The sequence below is a fragment of the Strix aluco genome, chromosome Z (genome assembly GCF_031877795.1).
Source record: "Strix aluco isolate bStrAlu1 chromosome Z, bStrAlu1.hap1, whole genome shotgun sequence".
NCBI lineage: Eukaryota > Metazoa > Chordata > Aves > Strigiformes > Strigidae > Strix > Strix aluco.
The window spans coordinates 66353257-66375811 of NC_133971.1; the positions used below are offsets into that span (position 1 = coordinate 66353257).

At 40.6% G+C, this 22555-nt stretch overlaps 1 protein-coding gene across 1 annotated transcript in view; it reads left to right on the forward strand.

The window, feature by feature from the left end:
* The first annotated feature begins 1644 nt into the window (after positions 1 to 1644).
* Positions 1645 to 22555, forward strand: part of LOC141918248 (tubulin polymerization-promoting protein family member 2-like) — a 64755-nt gene continuing 43844 nt past the window's right edge. Inside the window, exon 1 of the mRNA XM_074812501.1 lies at positions 1645 to 1707. The gene's annotated coding sequence lies outside the window, so the exon portion shown is untranslated. The remainder of the gene's footprint in view (positions 1708 to 22555) is intronic.

Here is a 22555-nt window from a genome sequence, read left to right on the forward strand (position 1 = left end):
CATACCTCCAGGGATGGTGACTCAACCACTTCCCTGGGCAGCCTGTTCCAGTGCTTGACAACACTTTCGGTGAAGAAATTTTTCCTAATATCCAGTCTAAACCTCCCCTGGCACAACTTAAGGCCATTTTCTCTCATCCTATTGCTTGTTTCTTGGGAAGAGAGGCTGACACCCACCTCATTACAACCTCCTTTCAGGTAGTTGTAGAGAGTGATAAGGTCTCCCCTGAGCCTCCTTTTCTCCAGAGTAAACAACCCCAGTTCCCTCAGCCTCTCCTCACAGAACTTGTACTCTAGGCCCTTCACCAGTTTCATGGCTCTTCTGTGGATGTGCTCCAGCACCTCAATGTCTTTCTTGTAGTGAGGCACCCAAAACTGAATGCAGTAATCAAGGTGTGGCCTCAGTTTACACAGTTTCTTTCTCTGTAAACCTTCACCCACCATGTGTCCTAGCCACCCCAAATATTTTCCTTCCTCAAGGTCCTGGAACTCAGCAGTGTTCTCCACTCCTGCCTTTTGGTTTGCTCTTTGGGTCCTTTCAGTCTTCATCTGCTAGTACTGCAGGAGGAGATCATCACCTGTTCAAGCCCATCAAATTCTTGACATCCACAAAGGTTGTTGTATATGTGGCCATGACAAGGAAAACAGCTTCCAAATGCCACTGGTTGTTTTGCTTTTCTGCCAGAAATGAGGGGATGTTTCTGAATGAGGATTGTGGAGCAGCAGAGTAGCCTGCAGAGGGCTCCAGGCACTGTGGACAAAAGTGCTCCTGGTACCTGAGTTAGCTTGTTTGAAGTTAACTGGGGTTTGTCCGTAGTATGCTGCCCCACTCACCTGCCTTAGATTTGGCAGCTGATAGTCATTGCTGTTTCACACTGCTCTTCTTTCCTGACGTGTCCATCACCTAAAGGACACTTGGAGACTATGGGGAAGAGTAATCCTGGGAGGCACTCCGTTACTTCTCTACAGATGCTACACTGCCTGAGAGCAAGCTTATCAGCAGTTTGGGCTTCTCAGCATTGGTGCAGATGGGTTTGCAAACACCTTGTATTTGCATTAGGAATGGCATTGTCCTTACGGTAAGGAGCACTGCTTCAGTTCTGCTGCACCACTGAGGTCCTGTGTTGAGGCTAGATACTCCATCATAGACTAATCTGGGTGCTGGGATAGAGGAAGGGTGAGACGAGGAGAAAGAATTACTCTCAGTATGAATTGCTCCTAGCACCATGGTTAGTTTGTACATAGGGGTGCAGCAGCACTGGGAAAGTGCTAAAAGTTGGAGGGTGGGGGGCAGGCGTACTACTGCAAATTGCTGCTGCATCTTCCAGTAAGACAAGCTGATTCCTCTTTGCCCAAATGAGCATCAGATGGGGAAAAACACTTCTAGAAAACTTGAGCCTTGATAGTACATTTATTTCTGGGACAGAATTATGCCTGCTGCTCATGTGACTTGAATATAATGTGCTTGCGTGCACACACACAGAGTTTTTGATTTTTATCACATGGCTGCCAAAAATAATTTTGAAACATGTAAGTTAATCATGCCATTATAACACAATGACACTTCATTACTGTTCAGGGCAGCTCAGGTTTCCTTCTGAGCATATCACCAGCAGGCAACAATGGAGGAGTACAGAGGGCAAGTAAAAGGAACAGTGCAACCTCATGGCATTTTATCCTAAATGTCAGACATGGTCAGCATCCCTTGGTGAGTTCCCCAGTGTATGGATTTAGCATCTTCACTAATTGTCTCTCACTGTGTTGAATTTAACATAAGTATGGTAATATCAAATTGGCTGCTTCTGGAGTTTTTTTCCAAATTACAGCAGTTGGTCTTATGAATAATTTCTCTCTAATCAGCTGAGTCTCTCTTTCCTCTGTAACTCTTCTTCTAATCTTATTTTCATAACTTGCTACTTCTCTGACTTTCAATTAACACTTCATCTACGTTCTTTACTTAGACACAGTAGGTGTAGCCTTTTGAAACTCTTCCCTAATGTGATTTTAGTGCTGTCACTTCAGTTAGGGGCATGGTAATGACTAACCTCTGCTACTGTAGCTCTGTTGCTATGTTGCATAATGACTTTTCAGAAGTTCTGGATTAATGCAGGTCAGTTGATAATTTAGGGCCACATGGCAATATGATGCCTGGAAAAAATCCATTTGTAATCTGAAAGATTTTATGGGAGTGTTGCATAACTTGAGGAACGTAATAGCTCATTAGCTAGAATTCTGTAGAGTGAGGATGGGTAAACAAAACCTGATTAGTATCACTTAAAAAACATAGAAGTGCTTTGTGTCTTAAGTATTCTTCTCACAATACAACATAGTAGTAGCTCCAGGTAATGGTAGATGTTGCAAACAAACACTTCTGCTCTGGAGTCCTGTCACTTACAAACCCTCATTCTATGTGTTGGCACAGCACACCCTCTGCTCGGAGTTCCCTTGCTAAACGTGCCAGGTGTAGTGCTGCTGTAGAAAATCTTGCTGTGCCATTTGCTCCATTCTGGCCCGTTCTAGCCTGTATGCTGTCTGGCAACTGTCAGCAGGCAAACAAAATAAGCAGAAAGAGTAAATCCCATGGTTTTCTTAGCAAGTAGTTTTTTAGGAAGTTGATGGAGGAAAACACACTATATATTGTTAGTGCTCTTTCTGTCTAGAACATAAAGTTTTTTTCCAATTTAATGACAAGATTTTTTTTTTTCTTTAGCTCATTATATAATGAGAATTCACGGTGAGATCATGATAGCAAGACCACAGCACTTATCAGGGAGTGTCCTGAAGCACTGAGTAGCTGGCATGGTAGAGAGGGTTGTTATGAAATTGTTTTTAAAAATAATTCTGGAATCCTGCCCCTCTCTCTGCTTATTTTAAAGTTCATATGCAATGTGTCGAATGTCTATGTCCTGAATTACGCTGCTAGTGGATCCTCCCAGCTGGTCTGTCCAGTAACTGTTGACTAGTACGATCATGTTTCCATGTTAAAACTTTAAAAATAATTTAATGGTAGCTATGTTTAGTGACATCATTTTAGCACCCATATGACTTAACTTTCCCTTGCACTTTGCCTGAGACTGTACAACAGCTGCGTTGTACCCATATATGTCCCATCACTTCAGGCACAGTCAAAGTTTTAGAAAGAGGGAATTATATTGTCACAGATCACTGCACCTTCCTCAGCTGTATAGGCTCTAGTTTTACTGCAGAGATGCTTAAGCTTTCTTTAGTATTCATAAGTCTTTGAAAAAAAAAAAAAAAAAAAAGTTGAGTTTCCTGAAAGCATGTAGTAATTCTTTTTAACAATGTTATTCCTTTCAGCATGAAAAACGTGAATTTGGAGACACAGAATTTTTTCTTAAAATGGTGTACTGCCTTTATTATCATTGAAGTGATGTTGCAGGGCAACATTAATAGGTTTATTCTATTAATGAAGAATAGTGTTATAGAAATAATAGTTGAAAGATACTGATCTTCCACTAGAAAGCTTTTGCACAGAGAACCTATATTGTTTAAGGACAATTATTTCTGGAAAACCTCCTATCACCTGTCTTCCCTACCTAGCTGCTCTGCTATTTTCATGCAGCTGTGATGGGGTATCAGTTTGCATGTTAGCAATTCTGTTTATAGTAAGATAAAATGCACCATAGTTACTGACCAAAGTTTGCTCTTAGCTCCATTGCTGACAATTCAGGGTAAGCTGGCTAGTATCATTGACAGACACAGAATTTGTTTGCCTTTTTCTATTGATCAGGGATTTCTTTTTGTTCATTTAAGAATACATTCTTTTCACTTCCATATGTAGTGAAACAGTGTTTCTCATGGCCAACATCAGAACATTTTTCCATCAAGTAAGAAAAGCTCTTGCTGCAGATAATAGTATAATCTCCTGATGTGGGTGGAAGGGCAATGTGTAAAAAATGAATATTGAGTGTGATGTCGCATATGTGTCTCTAACTGGCATGTAATAAAAAGCCCTCCTGCTATGCCTTATGCTTGTATTTCACAGGACAGCTAGTTTAGAGGATTCTGTCAAAAGTTTTACACTATCTTTGCTATGGGAGAGATGGGAAAACTACTTTTCCCCACCCCAGCTCCAGTTCAGGTATAAAACTGTCATAATTTAGCCTTCAAGTCTGTATAGCAAAGATGTCTGAGCAAGGTCCACTCAGGGCCATGAATGGATTTAGCCATCCCTGGTGTCTCCTCAGACTGATCCTATAGGTAAACATGTCTGTGCTGTCAGTTTCACCCCAAAGAGAGTGATTTTTAAATGATTTACATGACAGACATACTTCAAAACCTGTCCTGAGGTCTCCGGTGGTGGGTGACAAAGCTGAGGTATCAACAAAGAGAAGAGGTGATAACACAACCTGTGTAATCGATCATCTGATCCTCAGAGCTGTGGTTTGCATCCTCTGAGGGAGGAGCAGCCGCAGGGCTGCTAGGAAGGGTGTGTGGTCTGTCACAACTAGCTGCTGGCTACTGTTCCCATCTGGTTATAAAATTCATACTAGTTAATAACAAATTCAGTTAAAAATTAGCAAAATAAAACAGCCTGACGTGGCTTGTCAGGATCAAAAGCATCAAAAGATGCTTTTGCTCCCAGTTTTCTCTCTCTTGTTTTGTAACAGTAGGCAAATTGCCCCCACCCCCACTCAAGACAAATCCATTGTCAGTCCTGCTTATTAGACAGATAAATTGCTTTGGGAAGAGGATATATTTCAGGATGTGCTTGTATGGTGTCCAGACAGGCCTGGGCCAAGATGGGAACCTCTAACACTGTATGAGCATCTGTGCTAGATGTCACTGTTACAGCACAAAATGAACCAGTGTGTCCTTGGCTGATGAGTCCTCTGTTCTCTCTCCAACCTGTGGTAGATTTGGGAGGCAGCTCAGTAAAATCAGTTTTCATAGAAGAAATCAGATCTTCAGGGAAGAGGGAGTGAAATGAGAGGGACAAGAAGGCTGATGCTGTTGCCTGAGTTAAGAGGATAAAACACAGTAAGAGGTCTGGGGGTGTAGAATAGAGCCTGGTTTGAAAGCAAAGGCATGATGGCTACAGCTGAGGTGACAGGAGACAGCAAATCAGCGAAGTGGATCAAATAAGGGTCCAAATTCTTCCCCTGTCCTCTATAGCCATGGCAGGACAAAGCACAGTCATCCAGGCTGAGAGTTTGCAGGGCTGAGGGATCACAGTGCATGGCGCCTTTGCGCTCTGCCCAGGTTGTGACCAACCATGAACACAGAAGTGATTTCCCCTCCTGCTGGAATTGAACGCTCCCTGTCTTGATCCCAAGCCCCATGGAAGAAAATTGGAAAGCAGATAATGAATCAGTTGGTCCTCTTCTTTACTCAGTTGTAACTGTGAAGTAATTCAGCTGAAACTGGAGCTGGAAGATTGCAAAGCTGGTGCTGTTGAGAAGAAAATGAGGCCAATATGTTTTTCAGTCTAAGCAAGAAGAAAAGCTGGCCGACTTCATGAGGGCATTTGCTCAATCTCTTTTTAAAATTTAAACGAGTCGGGAGAAGAGTGCAGAAAATCTTTTAATAATATTAACACTTGATTTTATTTCCTAGCTACCTTGTTCTTTTCTGGGCCCTCCACTAAAAGTAAAACATTGGGAACTGACAGCGTCCAGAAAGCAGTAATGAAAATCATTAATGGGATGCTGTCATTTGCTTCACTATGAAAGTGTTTGTGGCTGACTGATAGAAAGTGCTGTGAAAGGGCCAGTTAGCATTATGGATGGAAGTGAAATAGAGATTAACAAAATTAGGTTATTTAATTGCCAGTCAATACAAAAGCTAAGATATGTCATATAACAGAAGGTGCAGTACAGAGGTGGAGATTTAGTTGCATTTATTAATCTTTTCTCTAATACAATCACTTAAGTGCATACCATGAAATTTAAAGGCAATGTTTCCAAAAGGGAGGAAAAAAACCCACTACTTCTGATGCGCTGCATAATGATGATATAGGGCATCACAGTTAGCATAAAGCACTTAAAAAAAAAGAAGATTAGACATGTGTCCAAACAAGCTGAAGTAGGCACTTGAGTTGCATAAAGCAAATGGGTACTGCAGGCATTTACTTGCATTTGTGAATTCTGGCCCCCTGAGGGCTGATACTAAATGGGTGATTTCACACAATAAGAAAAATCAGGTGCTTTAGTTATTCCACTTACTCACCTGATTTGCCAGTGCAACTGTAGCTACCTTGCTAGCTGGCTGAGCTGCAATTCTAAGTAGGGAACACTCAGAGCAGTAACTCTTAAAAAATGTGTCAGTGTGTGTAAAAATGAGTAAATGAAGGGACAGAGCTTCCAACAAAAAAAAGCATTGTTTCATAGTTTTAGCTGATCTACTGACTTCCTCTGTCATATTTGAGGACAGGTCACTTCATGAAATAGGATACTGGGAATTGTGCATATATCCAAAAGCAACATGAATCTATTGCAGATTGGTTTTGCTGTTTCGGAAAGCACGGTCACATACACAGTCTTGAAAGAAGGTGGGAGTGAAGCCAATGTAGAATTAACCACACTGAATAACTTGCACATTTTCAATGAAGTCTTTCATGTATGCTCTGCTTTTCAAAAGTGAACAAGGGCCAAAACCAGCCACATCACTTGGACTTGCTATAATGAACTCCTGCTTCTCTGCAGTATGAATCTAAGCCACTATCCTACACTACCACATCATAAGAAACCACTAACCCTAACCATGAGACCAGGACATTCATGTCTCTACAATATGTTCGTTACATTCACATTAATAAATGAATATAATGTTACAATGGCTGTGCCATTAAACAACACCTGTTCAATACAATGGAAACAAGGCACTCCATGATTAAATATATTATCTTCTTGACAAAGAACTGCACAACTGTTTGGCTAGAGCTGTGAAGCAAATGGTATATTTACATATGAAAAGGAATTTATGTACATTTCATGAATGACAGAATAATTGCTATATATTGCAAGGAAAAGGGATGTAAAATATTTTGTATAGTCATTATTGCTATTGCAAGTAAGTGGGAAAGGCCTTGATAGAGCTGTGAGTGTACCTTTCTTGACCACTGCAGCTAGGCAAAGTATATACAGGCTGCTGGCAGCATTACAAGAGTAAGATTTAATCCTAGAAATCTTAGATGGAAAAAGTCTAGTATGATGCATTCAGATCATCCCCTGGGAGCACATCTAAAATGGATGTTTTGTCCACTTGAGTTTCAAGGATTTCAAATGGTGGGTCTTCCACCATTGCACTTGGATATCTGGTCCAGATTTTAATAAATTCCTGACAGTAATAATTTTTTCCTTTTTATTCAGTGGACGTTTTTCTTTTTTCTTGGTTTTATTCACATTAGTCTCACTATACCATTCTAAACCACTCACAATTATGGGTCTTGGCCCTAGCTGGGCAGCCTCAGCCCAAATCTCTGTGGAAGCAGCAGGGGAAGAGTTAAAGGGGGTGGAGCCACCAAGGTGGGCTCTATACCTTCGGCAACAAGTTGCAGGATAGAAAAGAAGACAGGATTGGAGGGTTATAGACAAGATGCTAAGTAAAGGCAAGGGAAAATCATAGTTTTCTACTTCAGTCACCTCTGCTACACACACATAGACGCACATACACAAACCACAAAGGAAAGACTTCTTACTGAAAATTTCCCATGAAATTGCTGCCCTCAGCACTTATCTGGAGCTGAAACTAGACCCAAAAGTAAAGATGCTGTCCTTCCCAGAATCCAAATCTTACTGCCTGGTAGGAAAGGGAAGACAGCAGCTTTGGTGCAATACAGTCACTGAAAGGGTGAGAAATAGCAGGTGAAGAGAAGGATCCTGGATGGGTGGGGAAGCAGAGTAGGTTCTTGATTTAGGAATATCCATGTTTAGAGGTGTTGATCTGATTTGCAGAAATGTTAAACCCTCACAGCAGAAACTGATGGCAGTGAGAACCATATTCAGCAAATATAGAGTGCTATCAAGTACTGAGATCTGTAGTTGGCATCTCAAACTGGCCCCTCAAATTAGCTTACAGTGTGGACAAATTTGACTTTATTCTTGCTGAAACACAGCTTCTTGTGCATCTAAAAATGGTAATAATGATATCTCACTTTTGTATTCAGGTTTCTTTAAAGAAAAAAAAGAACAGAAAATAATGTGAACATACTACCTTGTAAAAGCCAGATAAAAGCCCCCCAAAAAGAAGATTCTCTTTTGCTTGTAGGGTTTGAAAAACCATGCAGTGAATGACACCTGAGGTCCCATGCTGAGTGAGTAGGATAAACATAAACATAAGTATCAAGTAACTGCCCATTCACTGAAGTAAGGCAAGGTTCCAGTAGGATAATGTCTGACCATGTTTTATATCATGTACCTGCCTGTGGGCATGAGATATGTAACTGAACATGGTCACAGGAACTGATCTTGGGGAGTATGGGGGAGCCTCAATTAAGCGGCAGTGGAAAACCTTAATCCCATTGCTTAATTTGCTCATATTCAAGGGCTTGATTCTGTGAGTCTTACTATTCTTTTCACAGTTTTCTTGTCCAGTGCAGTTCATGGGTATGGAAAACAACAACAGTGCTTTCTGAAACACAGCTGTCATGGCTGATTCCTCAGAGCACACGAGCACAAACCAAACCTCGTACTGTCAGCCTACGTTAATCTTCGTTATGGCTTGCTTAGATTAGTGACCCATCAAAATGTGGCAGTGTATAATGACCCTTTCTTCTATAAAGACTCTTCCCCTCTTGTAGCTGATTTTTATATCTGGACAGTGTACTGCACGCTGCATAAGTAACAAGCTCCTCTCAGTTCATAAGCATTCCCAAGAAACAGTGATTGTCTGGTGAAGATTTTTAAGCTAGCAAGCAGGGATCTCTGTAATGAGATCTTGCACAACATTTGTTCACTCTTAGAAGATCAGAACATTCCTTGCCAAACCCTCAACCTTTAAGTGGAAATAGGACACATTGCCCTTCCAAGAAGACATGGATAGGATGATACAACTCTTATGACATAGACAGGGAGGCCTAAAAGAAGCAGGTCCTCTCATCTAAGAAGACCAGTAACCACAAATTCCCTCTTCTTGCCGACTCTTGTCAGTAGGTTTGTGCGTTTGTGTTTTGGAACATAATGCATAGCAACCATGTGTGGGCAAGAAAGATGATCTACAACCACTAGTGCTTTCATACCTGGTGAATAGGATGATAGCTTATAAAAATGTTATTTGATCTGTTTCCAATTATTCTTCACTTTATTTAGTAACAAAATAATGTTTATCAAAATAACAGTGATAATGATCATATTTACAAACACAGCATTTTATCAAAACTAGAAACTAGATATGCCAAACAGATGTCCTAAATATGGAGAGGGAAGGGGAAAGGTTATTTCCCTTCCCCCTTTTAATCACTAAGTGGAATAAAAGGAGAAATGACTGCACTGAATTATTTTTTTCATAGGAATTTTTTTTTTCAGCATTTCATTTCTTTCCCCATTTAACTTTTCAAGGATATTGACATTTGATAAAGCTGGTAGCAGCATAAAAGAGAAGGGCAGATATTCTTATCCCTAAATTCTGATCATCACACAATTTGTTGCTTCAAATGACCATAAGAAAAAAGAGTGGAAAAGAAACAAATTTCTGAAACTAAAAATTTTGCAGAGCAAAAGCAGAAAAAAAAGTAATTCTTCAAATTGCCAAATGATAAACTGGCCAATTGGAATTTTTAAAAGTGCCTCAGATCAGATCTTGAACAGTCAAGGTTTAGTTGATGGTCATGGGTTAAGGAATGTTGCACTGGGTTGAGATTAGTATCAGACTCAGGATAATATGTATACTAAACTCCCACTCTCATTTGTGAGTGTTCGTCACTGTCAAGAATAAGCACAGCTGTAAAGAAGGAAATATTCAGTAATAGGTTTAACTTTAAACCAGAGCCACTGCCAGAAAAAGTGACTAGGATAATACAATTTCTCCTGCAAATGCTATTCTCTTCTGTTCTGAGTGAAATTAACTTTGTGGACCTAGTGATAATATGTGGCCTTGCTCCACTGAAAAGGGTTCAAGTATTTTGTTTAACAATAGAGGGCATTGTGTTTATTTCCACAAATCAATGTGGAGATGCAGTGTCACAAAGTAAGCAAACTCTTCATATGTTCTGGCGTCTTTGGCCAGTTTTGCCCTGAGCACACAGTTATTAGTAGATGATGAGGTAACTCTGTTAGTAAACAAATGAACATAAAGGATGTTAATGCTAAGATGAGCCGAGGAGGGCAACTAGAGGGCAGAAAAAGCTCTTTTCTCCCACTTCTTGTTAGACCAGTTAAAACTGAAATCCCAAGATTTACATGGTGTAATAACAGCTATGCTCAATGCATAGGAAAAAAGCATGGTCATAGCACAGTAAGACAGCAGATGTTATGACAGACAGCCTTCAGCTGAGGTTGTCAGAAATTTACGTGGCATCAAAGCATCCCCATCTCACCAGATGTCCTACTCCATGAGCCAGATAGGCACCTACAAGCTGGGTCCCTGGCTGGCTTTTTCTCTGAGGCCCTGAGCAAAAGAGAAGGCTGATTAGCTTGAGATCCAAGTAGACTGCAATAATAAGAACCACTGATAAATTAAACTCATTTACATTCTGCTCTTAAAGGTTCTTTCTTGAAAAGAAAAAGTTTCACATGTGTTGTCTACTCCAGATGTATTACATACTCTACTCCCTGCCTGTTTAGGTTTTTAATTGCAAAAGAGATATGTAGCTGGAAAAAGCTAGATCTAGACTTAACTACAGTGCATAATGCTGCTTTCTCAAGTAATAAAGACTGGGCACAGCAAATTTGGAATGGAAGCACAAGGAGTTTCCACCTCTTACAAAACTTATCCAGCAACATCCCACTTACTGGACTGGCACAAGGGAGCACAGAGTATGACTGCTACAGAGTGGCATACACATGTCCATCATCTGTAGAAACTTAAGTTATGTGTCTTACGTGACACTGTCATGTACTATATTTTTCAGTCTTTCTCCCCCATTATTTTTTGACTTGTAAAGGCAGAAAACTGTTGACTTCATCTTTTCCATTGGGTAGATATTCTTTCTTTTCCCATCCTGTGTTTCTTAAGATTATTTAAATTAGATTTTAGGAATTTTAACAGACATGAGAGATGTCATATTGAAAAACCTGACAACAAAGTCCAGTGTTAGTTTCATTTATGCAGATGATGACACAACAGTGTTGTACACAGGCTGCAACCATCAGACCTCGGTCATATTCTGAACAGATCAAGGGCAGGTTCTGTGCATATGAAACTAATTCAGTGGGTTTTGTTTATTTCCTTTTGGGCTCTCTTCTAAAGCTGCTAATGATGGCACCATTTGTATTACTCTGATATCACAAGCATGTCTTGGTAGGGCATCTATTGTACTCTGTCTAGCAATCATAATGCCAGTCACTAGTGACCTAAGATAGCCTAGTGCACTAGCAAGTACCTTTGTGTGTGTTGATTAGATTAATTAGATAATTTCCCAAAAAGTAGCCACAAATAAAATCATAAATTCATAAAAAGTTATATAGCCCTTCATGTACTTATGCATGGATATGTACTTCATATGGTATTCATACAGTTCCTAGTGATGCAGTGTTTCTTCTAGTGGACATAGAAGTGGGATAACTGCATAGAGATTGATTTTCAGTTCCAGTAAGTGACAGTCTATCTCTCTAAGTGTGGTAAGTAAACAGCTTTGCAAGATTTTTATCCACATTTTTTAAAAACCATCTCTTAGGTTTTACAACTTAGGAATTAAAAATCTTGACTATTTTATGTCAGTGTAAAAAAGCTGCAAATAGCGTGTGCAGTAAATCTGTGCCATGGCAGAAACAATCAGAAGAGTAAAGAGTAATGATTAAACATTTAATCAGAAGCATTATACTTTGTTGTGTTCTCATTGTAGCTGCAGGAAAAGATGCTGTAACAGATCTTTAAATAGAAAACCTGAGGCTAAATTCTACTTCATCCATCAAAAGCAGCTGCTAGGAGATGACCTAATTTTAGTGGCTTATCAATTCCTTAGTGCTTGTTGGTTGATGTAACTTTGATCCTCTGATGCTAGATGACTTTTGTGCTGAATATAGCTAGAATTTAATGTGAATCTTTTGGATGGCTGCCCAGCCAAGCTGCATAATCCAAACAAAGAGAGTGAGCAGTACATGATTCAAGCTACTCACGTGTACAATAATACAAATATATGTATCCTGATTCCTTTGGGCAATCAGCTCCATGTCACCAAGCACATATTTCAAATACAATGTCCTTGTGGGTTTTTTTGTTTGTGTTGTTTTTTTTTTCCAAACAATACTTTGCTTTTCATTGGAAAAACAACACAAGATGCAGTGAGACTCAGCTGCTGCCAAGAAATAATGATAGAGTCAATAATTGCAGGACGTTTTTAATGAATGTTTTCCAAGCAAATCATTGCCATTTCAAAGGGCTGTTATTTCTATTTATGTAGAGATTAGCCTACACGTTATCAAGGAGAGGGAATGGTTCTATGGTTTTTTTATCATCAGTTTTTGTAGCATTTTTAAGGGATTTTTTTTTTTTAATACTAGAAAATGTCTTTGTCTCTCTTCCTATCTTACTCTTTATCTGGACTGTAACTTGTTTTCCTTTTCCTTTCTCTCCTCTTTTTGGCTCTTCACTAAAACCATCTGTGACACACATGCAAGTTGCTGGGTGTGTGAGCAATGCTTCACACATATTTACTTGCCCTACTTGGCATTATTTGCTAAAGATTATGCAGGAGTTTTTCATGTCCCATTTTTTTTATTCTTTTAGCAAGCTAAGGTAGGAATAAGAGAGTGGTCAGGCTGTTGTACAGGGTGGATTTTTTCCATTTTTTGTTTGTTTGTTTTTTTCTGGGAAAGACTGTGTGTAGAGTTTAGACTGGGAAGGATTTAGACTGGGAGGATTAGACTGGAAGGATTTCTGGGTTTTCTTCCTGGCACTGACAATTATGCATTGTGTGAGCTTGGGCCAGTCACTTAGGGCCTGTTTTTCACACTCCAGTTGAAATAAATGGGAACTGCATTTGCTCAGCACCTCTGCAAACCAGGTCATTTATCTCTCCTCCCTTCATTTATGCATTGATAAATATAACAATCTTGATCTTTGCATATGCAAACTGGGAGGAAGGATACAAATATGGGCAGTTAAACATGCAAATCCCTCATTTTGATGCACAGCCATCCATTTCATACAACCAGGGATTTCTACATTTGTGAGCCTTCGGTTCTTTTTGGAAAAATGGGCCATAAATAACAAAATCTATACAGACTTGTCAGGGAGGCACAGCTGAAATCAATATGTTTGTGTAGCTTCTTTTCTATGGTCTCACTTCAGTTAAAAACACTATTAGCTATAATAATCATTTTAGCCTACTTTATTACTGGATTAAACCATGTTGTCAATGTACAGATGCCTTGGGCTTTACATGCTAGTTGTATGTTATTACAAGACCCAGAGTTGCTGTTTGACACACTTTTGGATTCTTAGGTGGGCTTGATTAATCTTTCATGGTACCTGTATTTCTTCAGTGACAGCAAGGGTGACAAAAATGGCTAGCCTGCAACTGAAGATTGCTTCAGTATAGGCATTTCACTATGACCTGTGGACATATAGAAAGGGCCAGACCTGGTATGAGAGGCAGGAGAAAAAACTGTTTGTAATAAGCAGTCAGATTGACATCTGTTTTCACTCTGCCTACCTCTGGACAAAAACCCCACCAGTAATAAAAACAAATTTCTTCAACAGAAATGAGGGTCATCATTTAAATGCTACTGTTCTTGATAGAAAAATGTCAGTGGCTCATGGCTACTGGCTCCTCTGTCCTGTTTGTGTAGGAACTTGCTGGAAGTCCAAAACACTGGTGGTCTTTCTTGCAGTCACAAGATACTATCCACCAGCTTCACTGCTGCTTTAAAATGATCAAATTTTGGTGAACATCCCACTTAAAAAAAAAAGAAGAATCATTTCAGTAGCTTTGTTGTGGAAGAATTTAAATGCTTATCTTTAGCCCAAAGTCTCACAAAAAGACCAGAGCATAACAGGGACATCCTACCTGGGGCTTCAAATCTGGATCCTGCTTGCAGGGACAGTTCCTCCTGTCTGTGCCCCCTTCTTTGCCACTCACCCTAGGACTGACTGTGTTTAAAATCTTTTAACATCTTTGTCAGCAACATGAACAGTGAGGTTGAGTGCCCCCTCAGCAAGTTTGCCAATGACAACGAAGCTGTGTGGTGCAGTCGACATGCTGGAGGGAAGGGATGTGCCATCCAGAGGGACCTTGACAGGCTGGAGAGCTGGACCTGTGCAGACCTCATGAAGTTCAACAAGGCCAAGTGCAAGGTCCTGCACATGGTTCAGGGCAATTCCAAGCACAAATACAGGCTGGGCGATGAGTGGATTGAGAGCAGCCCGGCAGAGAACGACTTTGGGGTATTAGTGGATGGAAATCTGAACATGAGCCAACAACATGCACTCACAGCCCAGAAAGCCAACTGTATCCTGGGCTGCATCCAGAGAAGTGTGGCCAGCAGGTCGAGGGAGGTGATTCTCCCCCTCTTCTCCGCTCTCGTGAGACCCCGCCTGGAGTACTGTGTTCAGCTCTGGGGCCCCCAATATAAGAAAGACATGGATCTGCTGGAGTGGGTCTGGAGGAGGACTGTGAAGATGATCAGGGGGCTGGAGCACCTCCCTTATGAGGACAGGCTGAGAGAGTTGGGGTTGTTCAGTCTGGAGAAGAGAAGGCTCCAGGAGACCTTATAGCAGCCTTCCAGTACTTAAAGGGGGCCTACAGGAAAGATGGGGAGGGACTATTTATCAGGGGGTGTAGTGATAGGACGAGGGGTAACAGTTTTAAACTGAAAGAGGGTAGATTTAGATTACATATCAGGAAAAAGCTCTTCGCTGTGAAGGTGGTGAGGCACTGGAACATGTTGCCCAGAGAGTTTGTGGCTGCCTCCTCCCTGGAAGTGTTCCAGGCCAGGCTGGACGGGGCGTTGAGCAACCTGATCTAGTGGAAGGTGTCTGTGCTCATGACAGGGGGTTGGAACTAGATAACCTTTAAGGTCCCTTCCAATCCAAACCATTCTACAATTCTAGGATTCTGTGACTTCACAATGTCCCCTTTCTCATGCGACAAACAAGCCCATCACACAACTGAAATACAGAGGGATGTCCATGCATCCTAGAAGAATCCTTTGTCCCAAGACCACCTGCTTTCACATGTCTCCGGCACATGCGTCAGTCATGGGCTGGGGAAATGCTTGCCTTTTCCTTGCATGATGCACACACTTCTGGTGATGGCATGGGAGGATTCACAGCATGTGTATAACTCTCAGCTGTGTTTCAGGCTACAGGAATTGCCCAGGCGAGAAGATCGGCCACTCTTGTGGCAGAACATAGAACTGAACACACAGCTCTTGTGCTATTGCCCTGGCCTTCATGGTGTGCCAGTCTGCTTGTCAACTTGAACCTGCTAATTACAGTGTTGTGTGTAAATACGAGCTTACCAGGACTCTTCAGTGAACCAAACCAGCTTAAACATTTATGACCCAATTTTGTTCCCACCGGACTGGACAGATTATTATCTTCAATGGAAATAATCTTAGTTGCTCTATAAGTGTCAGAGAACAAACGAGCAGCTGTGGCCTCTAGAAAGGAGCGGTGTATTTTGAGAATGGGGCTGGCAGCCAGGAATTCCAGACTCCTCATGCTGGCCCTGGGCAGACCCCATATTCTTGCTGCCTCATAGTCCCATGCATCACAGACAGAATTGTCTTGCCTTTCTTTGTTGGTGTGTGTGAAGATTAACTAAAACACCTGAAAATTACGAGCATTAGATTATTATTATTTCATACAATCATCAGGAGCCTCTTGCTTCTAGTCAGTCCCCTGGCTTCTGATGTTTCAGTTAAAAATTCATACTGGTGAGATGGTTTTTGCTGCATTTATGGCTCTGTACTTTGCTGAGGGTTTTGTGATCCTTGTTACCAATGAAGAAAGCTCCTACCTCATGTGATATTCTAACGATTTATTTCATACTTCATGGTAGTGGGTCAGTATTGCAAAATGCCCGGCTTTACTACTGTCAAGATTGTATTAAGCAGTTAGGGCTAATAGCAGCAAAAGTGCCCTGCTTGCAGTGTGAGCTGCTATGCAGCATCACCAACTGGCCCAGTTGCCTGATTTACAGAGGAAGCCAGCTGAGGCAAGGATGGGCTGGGAACCCAGATGCATCTCATTGACCTGGATGTGGCAGCTGTACTCTTCTACCTGTACTTAACCCACATTCTGGATATCTCTGGATGTGGGTTAACCTAGTTCCTGAATGTCCCTGTGTGTTTTTCAACCCACTTGCTATGTTTGTGAATGCAATGTAAATGAGGCTACTGTGCTGTAAAGTATGATATTACCTGCATGAAAACAGGCTTTTAAATCCAGCAATGCATAACGTAGTTACAAGAGCAGATGTGATCAAACATGTGAAATGACCCTGAGATGTTTTTGGAGGCCTACTTGTTCTTCCAGCATCCTTGAACTTTTACTTTCCAGTGGTGTGAAAACCAGTTTAGACATGGATTACTTGTTATAGAGACATTAGCACTGAGTGTTGCTAAATGATGACAACGAGCAGTTAGCAATTTGAAAGCACTCAAATTTTGAAATATTTATTTAAAGGAACCAATATCCTAACTAATGTTTCCTACAAGTCAAGTGAAAAAATGTGGATACAAAATCAGATGTAATAAAATACATAACAAATTCTACACTGCTTTATGATTTTTATGGTTATTTGCACTTTATCCATGAAGTGCCATGTATAAAAGCTTATCTTCATGCGCACTTATGCTTTGTGCCAAATTACGTGCCACTGTAGTTACTCTGGATTGACTGTGCTGAAACCGAAAAATAAGTTTTCCCTGTTCAAAATACTATTTGTTCTTGCAATCAGACATTTGTGTATGGAAGAACAGCATAAATACCAGTTTTGCTTTTCAATGAGTGAACAGAGACTTTTTGCACACTTTTTGGCACTTTCTGAGGAAAAGATCTCATGTATGTGTGATTAAGCACCAAACACCTATTACAAGCACACAGTCCCTTTGCTAGTAACCGGTAAAGATCCACCTGTCTAACTAGACTTTTGGAAAATATGTTGAGTAAAAAACCATGTTCATTAGTTAAGAGAGTCCAAAAATACCTTACCTTGACATGTGTCGACATGTAAGACCCATGGTCCTGGAAATAGAGTGTTGGTGGTGATCTTACTTCATTGAAGTTTTAGAAGCAAACTAGTTCATGGCTTTTGCTGTAAACAGTGTAACAACCACCATCAGCACTGGTTTTGGGCAAAAGCCTGGAAGCCCATGGTCCTTCCTAGGGCAGTAAGATGAAAATCAACGAGGGGCAACTGTGCCCAGCAAGTGCCAACAGTGCTCTGGAGGCACGTGAACAAGGCTGCAAGGTCTCTGGGCAGGCATGAAGAAGTTTTGCCTCAGTATGTTATTGGAAATAACTCTGTATGACTTGTCCATGATCACATGTGATAACCATGGGTGAGCCGGGAATGAACCCAGGTCTTCTGCATGCTTGACAAGGACCTCAGGTAATGCAGTGTCTTTCTTACCTTTTCTGATGTTTTAACTCACTGAAGAAACTGGCACTGAAGAAACAGTGAGTCTGCTACAGCCAGTGAGACTCAGACAACTATGAATTTCTTTGCTGTTTTGGTGTTTTGTTTTGTAAAAAAAGTAATAAAAATTAACTGTGCTGCAATTATGAGGGTTGTAACTGAGTTAGTTACCAGGCCTAAATTTTCAAAAGCAATTTCCTTAGTTTATGTTTTTATTTTCTTACAGTTTGAGAAAATTCAGGAAATAAGGCTTGTGGTATTTAAGAATGCCCAGTGTCTTTTTTGGAAGGAAGACCCAGGCTGTGCTACATTGCCATTAATGGTAATGAGAGTTAAGAGCCTAATCCTTTTGCAGCAGGGGAGATTAGAGCATATTGTGAATATGATTTCAGTATATATACTAAGTTCCCCAAGGGTATCTCATCAACAGCAACTTCAAAAGTTACTTTTATGCCACTTCCACTCAGCTGACAAGAACACTTGACATTTTGAGAAGGTTTAGAATAGAAAACATTAGCAGTTCGTGTTGATCATGTAACTCATTGGCAAAAACACTACTGTTTAAATATCATGTTCAGTCATCGCTGGATTGCAATCTAATGAGCGTAAAAGATGAGTACTTCTCAAAAGTGACTTGTTTTGTAACTTTTACGGTTACAAACTTGCAAAATGAAAAACATGGACGTTTACTTCCCCCCAAATACCATTTTCAAGGACAGTGTTCTTTCGTGCCTTGGAAAGGCACTCCAAACAGCTGTAAATAAATAATCATGATTCTGTACTTTCTGCTCAGTGAATTCTCAATAGGAAATTTTCATTGTTATGAACAGGATGAGTAATCTTGCTAATGTCATAGTTACCAGCTATGCACTAGCTTGTCTTTGAACACCTCCAGTTTTATGGATGTATTTAGCCATTATCAAGGAATAGCGTTCCAGGTAATACTACAGTAACAGGAAATGTAATGTCCTCTTTCCTCCAACCAACATAATCACTGCTTCACTTTTCCTCTAATTGAACCAACCAGCTCTTAGAATTCACTTCGGCATGAATCAAGGAGTGGGATTGCTGATGTCTTTAACTTGCTTGTTTATTTAACTTCCCAGTACATAATCAGTTGAATAAAAATGACCTTCCCCTAAATATATCTGAGTGGCTATACTATATTATACTAATGACTGCAACATGCAGAAAGCCAAAACAAGCATTTTGCCAGTATCAACAGAAATGATGAAAACACAGTTTGCAGCAATGTACGAATTATTGCTGCCAGCTTGCCATTCCCAAGTTAACTCTTGATGAAGTTATAAACTGTGACAATTAATACTGTTTCTATCTTGAGTCACACTGTGCTGTCATAAATTGAGACTAAAATAATTACAATTAGATGATTCTATTTCTGTCCAACTAAAATCAGAATTTTCCTTCCAAAAATCAAATAATGATGGTGTGAGATAGAAAAAGGCATACATGGTAATTTTTGTTGGATGGTTTCAACCAGTTCAGGTACAGAGGTGGAAGGTAGCTCAGTGACTCAGTCTGGGAGTTAACTTACACCACGATGTGTGGTTCAGAGCTTTGTTTGTGAACAAGGAGGTGAAAGAAATCTAATTTCAAGCTCCGTTGGAAATTGAGGGGAAGCAAACAATGTCTGAGAGATAGAAAGCAAGGAAGGGATAGGATAAAAATTCATGAGACATATAAGGGGTGGGGGGAGGATGGAATTGTTTATCTGAATCCTCCCTAAATGTCTTTGGAGACTTCGTTCCAGACCATCCTAGTTTTAGCTTTTTAAAAACAAATCCTCCCTCTTATTTTAAATAGAGATATGCTAGAATTAGAAGCACTTATCCAAACCACCCAGGTTTTAACTTTCAAGGTTCAGAAAAAATGGGACCTGGAACTGAAACAGCTTTGGTTTGGCTTTTGCAAAACCCAAACCACCCTTTCCCCACCCCACCCACCCCCCCTCCCATAGCTAGGCTAAAACTTCAGTCAGAGAACTAGCAGTGTATGTGTAAAAATGCACTAAAAAGAACAACTGCAGTTCAGCTACCTCTCTCTATGCGTTGCTGACTTATGGGACACTGGAAAGATAGTAGAAATGTTTCCACCCAGGAGTACCTATGGAAGGAAGCAGGCTCATTCTGGGATCATGGACCTGTATTGATGTAACAGCAAGTCTGTCTGCACAGACTTCCACTGACATTACATCCCAAATCTATCTGTGCTAGATAGCTTGCATCTTGGCTGAGAACAGCTGAAAGTCTGAAACCTTTTCAAGTATAGTATGTGTACCCTGTTTCACTTCATTGCTTTGCTTCATTACTGTGGTAATCTCCTTCACTGCGAGTGTTTATAGAAAGCTTGTTCTCCAGGTTAGAAAACAAGAATTGCTTTCATTGTTGGGCTTCTTCCAAGCTTCATCATTAATTATAAACATATTTTCTTCAAATCTTTTTTCACAACCTTTTGTTTGGAAGTTTCAATATTTAAAGTCCTTGGTTAATATCAGAGCTTCCCAAAGGCTGTATTGTCCAAGGGGAAAAATATCCAGGATAAAATGCTTATCTTCTTTTTTCTCTTGTGCAATAATGCCTCATCACTGTTGTTATTTGCAAAAGGGAGGATTTTTCTATTATCAGCATATCTCCTGTACTGCATTTTCAACATTTAATAGCTGTTAAATAAATTTTAAACATGTTTTGCTACAGATGAGTTTGGATTACCTCCCACTCAACCTCTAAAATCTTGGGGACTTTTTTAACAGTAATTTGCCAGGGCTTTTTTTAAAGTTTCCAGATCAGAGCAAGCTTAGCAATTCTAATCATAATGTAAGAATTTTCAAATGAGAATATTCCTTCTGAAAATATGTCCACTAACAAACAAATTATGTGGAAAAAATTTAAAATATCTCAGAAAAATTCCAGACAATCTTAGTGCATTTGTCATGAGATAAATCTCCGTTTTATAAGCATTCCACTGATCCTTTCCAGTTCTTTTCAACTTCTTTGCTGTAACGTTTGGTTAGAGAATAGTCGCAAACTATTTTGTCTTTTCCAGGTAGAATATGGAAGGGTTGTTGCATGTACCCCTGGAGTGTCTTGGTCAGAGTTTTTACTGGAGAGAATAGAATTCACATGTACTTCAAATACTTTCCTGCACAGGGTCAGTTGGATGCTCTGGGACATGTTTTGAAATAAAAATGTAGCATAAAATTGTAAAACCTAATAAAGACTTCCTCACCATGGAAAACTTCTGTACAGAATGATGATATGTACAGAACAGCGATTCAGTATTAGTGTAATGTCCTGTAATAGCCAAATTTTAGTACACTGCATAGAAGACAAATATATTCTACTGACTCACCCTCGTTTTACTCCACCTTTATATATTGCAATACCTCTGGTCGGTATCAGCCTTGGGTTGATGCTGCTGCTGACACATCTAACCTGTTTTAATTCCCTTCAATGAAAGGGGCTTAGGCCCAGCTTAAGTGTGATGTGAAAACAGGTGAAATTCCCACCTGCTCTTTTACACTCTTTCTCCTATGCAGAAAACACTGGGGTTTGGTTTGGGTTGGGTTGTGGGTTGGGGTTGGGGTTTTTTTTTTGTTATAGTTAACAATCACAGATAGATTCATGGGTGGGTATATATCCAATACATGTATTGCTCCAAGAACAGGTGGCAATAGCTGTAGAGACTCATTAGTTTTATAGTTCTAGTGTTTTTGCCAGAGAGTTACATGCTGCTTTTCCCCAGCCTATTTTGAACTGGAAAAGCTGCCAGAAGCTTACCCACCATTTTCACGCAAGCAGTATATGATCTGAGAGATGAGAGTTTTGGTGTGGCACAACCATCCACTGGCATCTTTGAGGAGAACTAGAGTCATTTGATTTAACCTGGAGGGGGAGGTTGTTCGAACTCACTGAGGAAGCAGTTACTGCTACCAGTAACAAACATGAGTCCCATACTTTGCAGATACAGCTACACACATTTGCTGGAGCCTGATGGGTGGGTCCATTCATTCTTTGATGGTGGAAGCAAGGACAACTGATGTGCCGATACTTGGAAAATGGTGTATGAGACCATACTACAGAGTGGCAGTGGTGGCAGGAGCCAGGCAGTAAGTGTAGGATTACCTCATGGCTTACTGTCTTGAGAAACCAGGATCACCCACTAGAACTGGAAAAGTTACTCCAATCTACAATGGAATTGGCATAGAGAAGAATTGTGGGATTCTTGGTATTCCAAACAGAAACAAAGGAAAGGACTTCAGACTTCTCTGCTCTTTCTGCCTATCCTCTTTTTTGGCTGTAAGTGTAGGAGCATGCTGTCCTTCTGGCTCACAATGAAATTTCTTCTGAAGTGAAGCATCTAAATCTATAGTGCTCTCAGGGGACAGAATATCTTGTGAGAGATGAGTGTCACCCTAAGTGAAAAGAGTGGAGGTGCTGGGCTTGGGGACAGGTCACACAGGCCAATGTAACGCCCATATATAAGAAGGGTTGGAAGGATGATCTGGGAAACTACAGGCCTGTCAGCTTGACTTCGGTGCCCAGGAAGCTGATGGAGCAGCTCATCCTGAGTACCATCACACAACACGTGCGGGACAACCAGATGATCAGGCCCAGTCAGCATGGGTTTATGAAAGGCAGGTCCTGCTTGACAAACCTGATCTCCTTCTATGACAGGGAGACCCACTTATTGGATGAGGGAAAGGCTGTGGATGTAGTTTACCTCGACTTCAGTAAGACCTTTGACACCGTTTCCCACAGCATTCTCCTGGTGAAACTGGCTGCTCAAGGCTTGGATGGGCACACGCTTTGCTGGGTAAAAAACTGGCTGATTG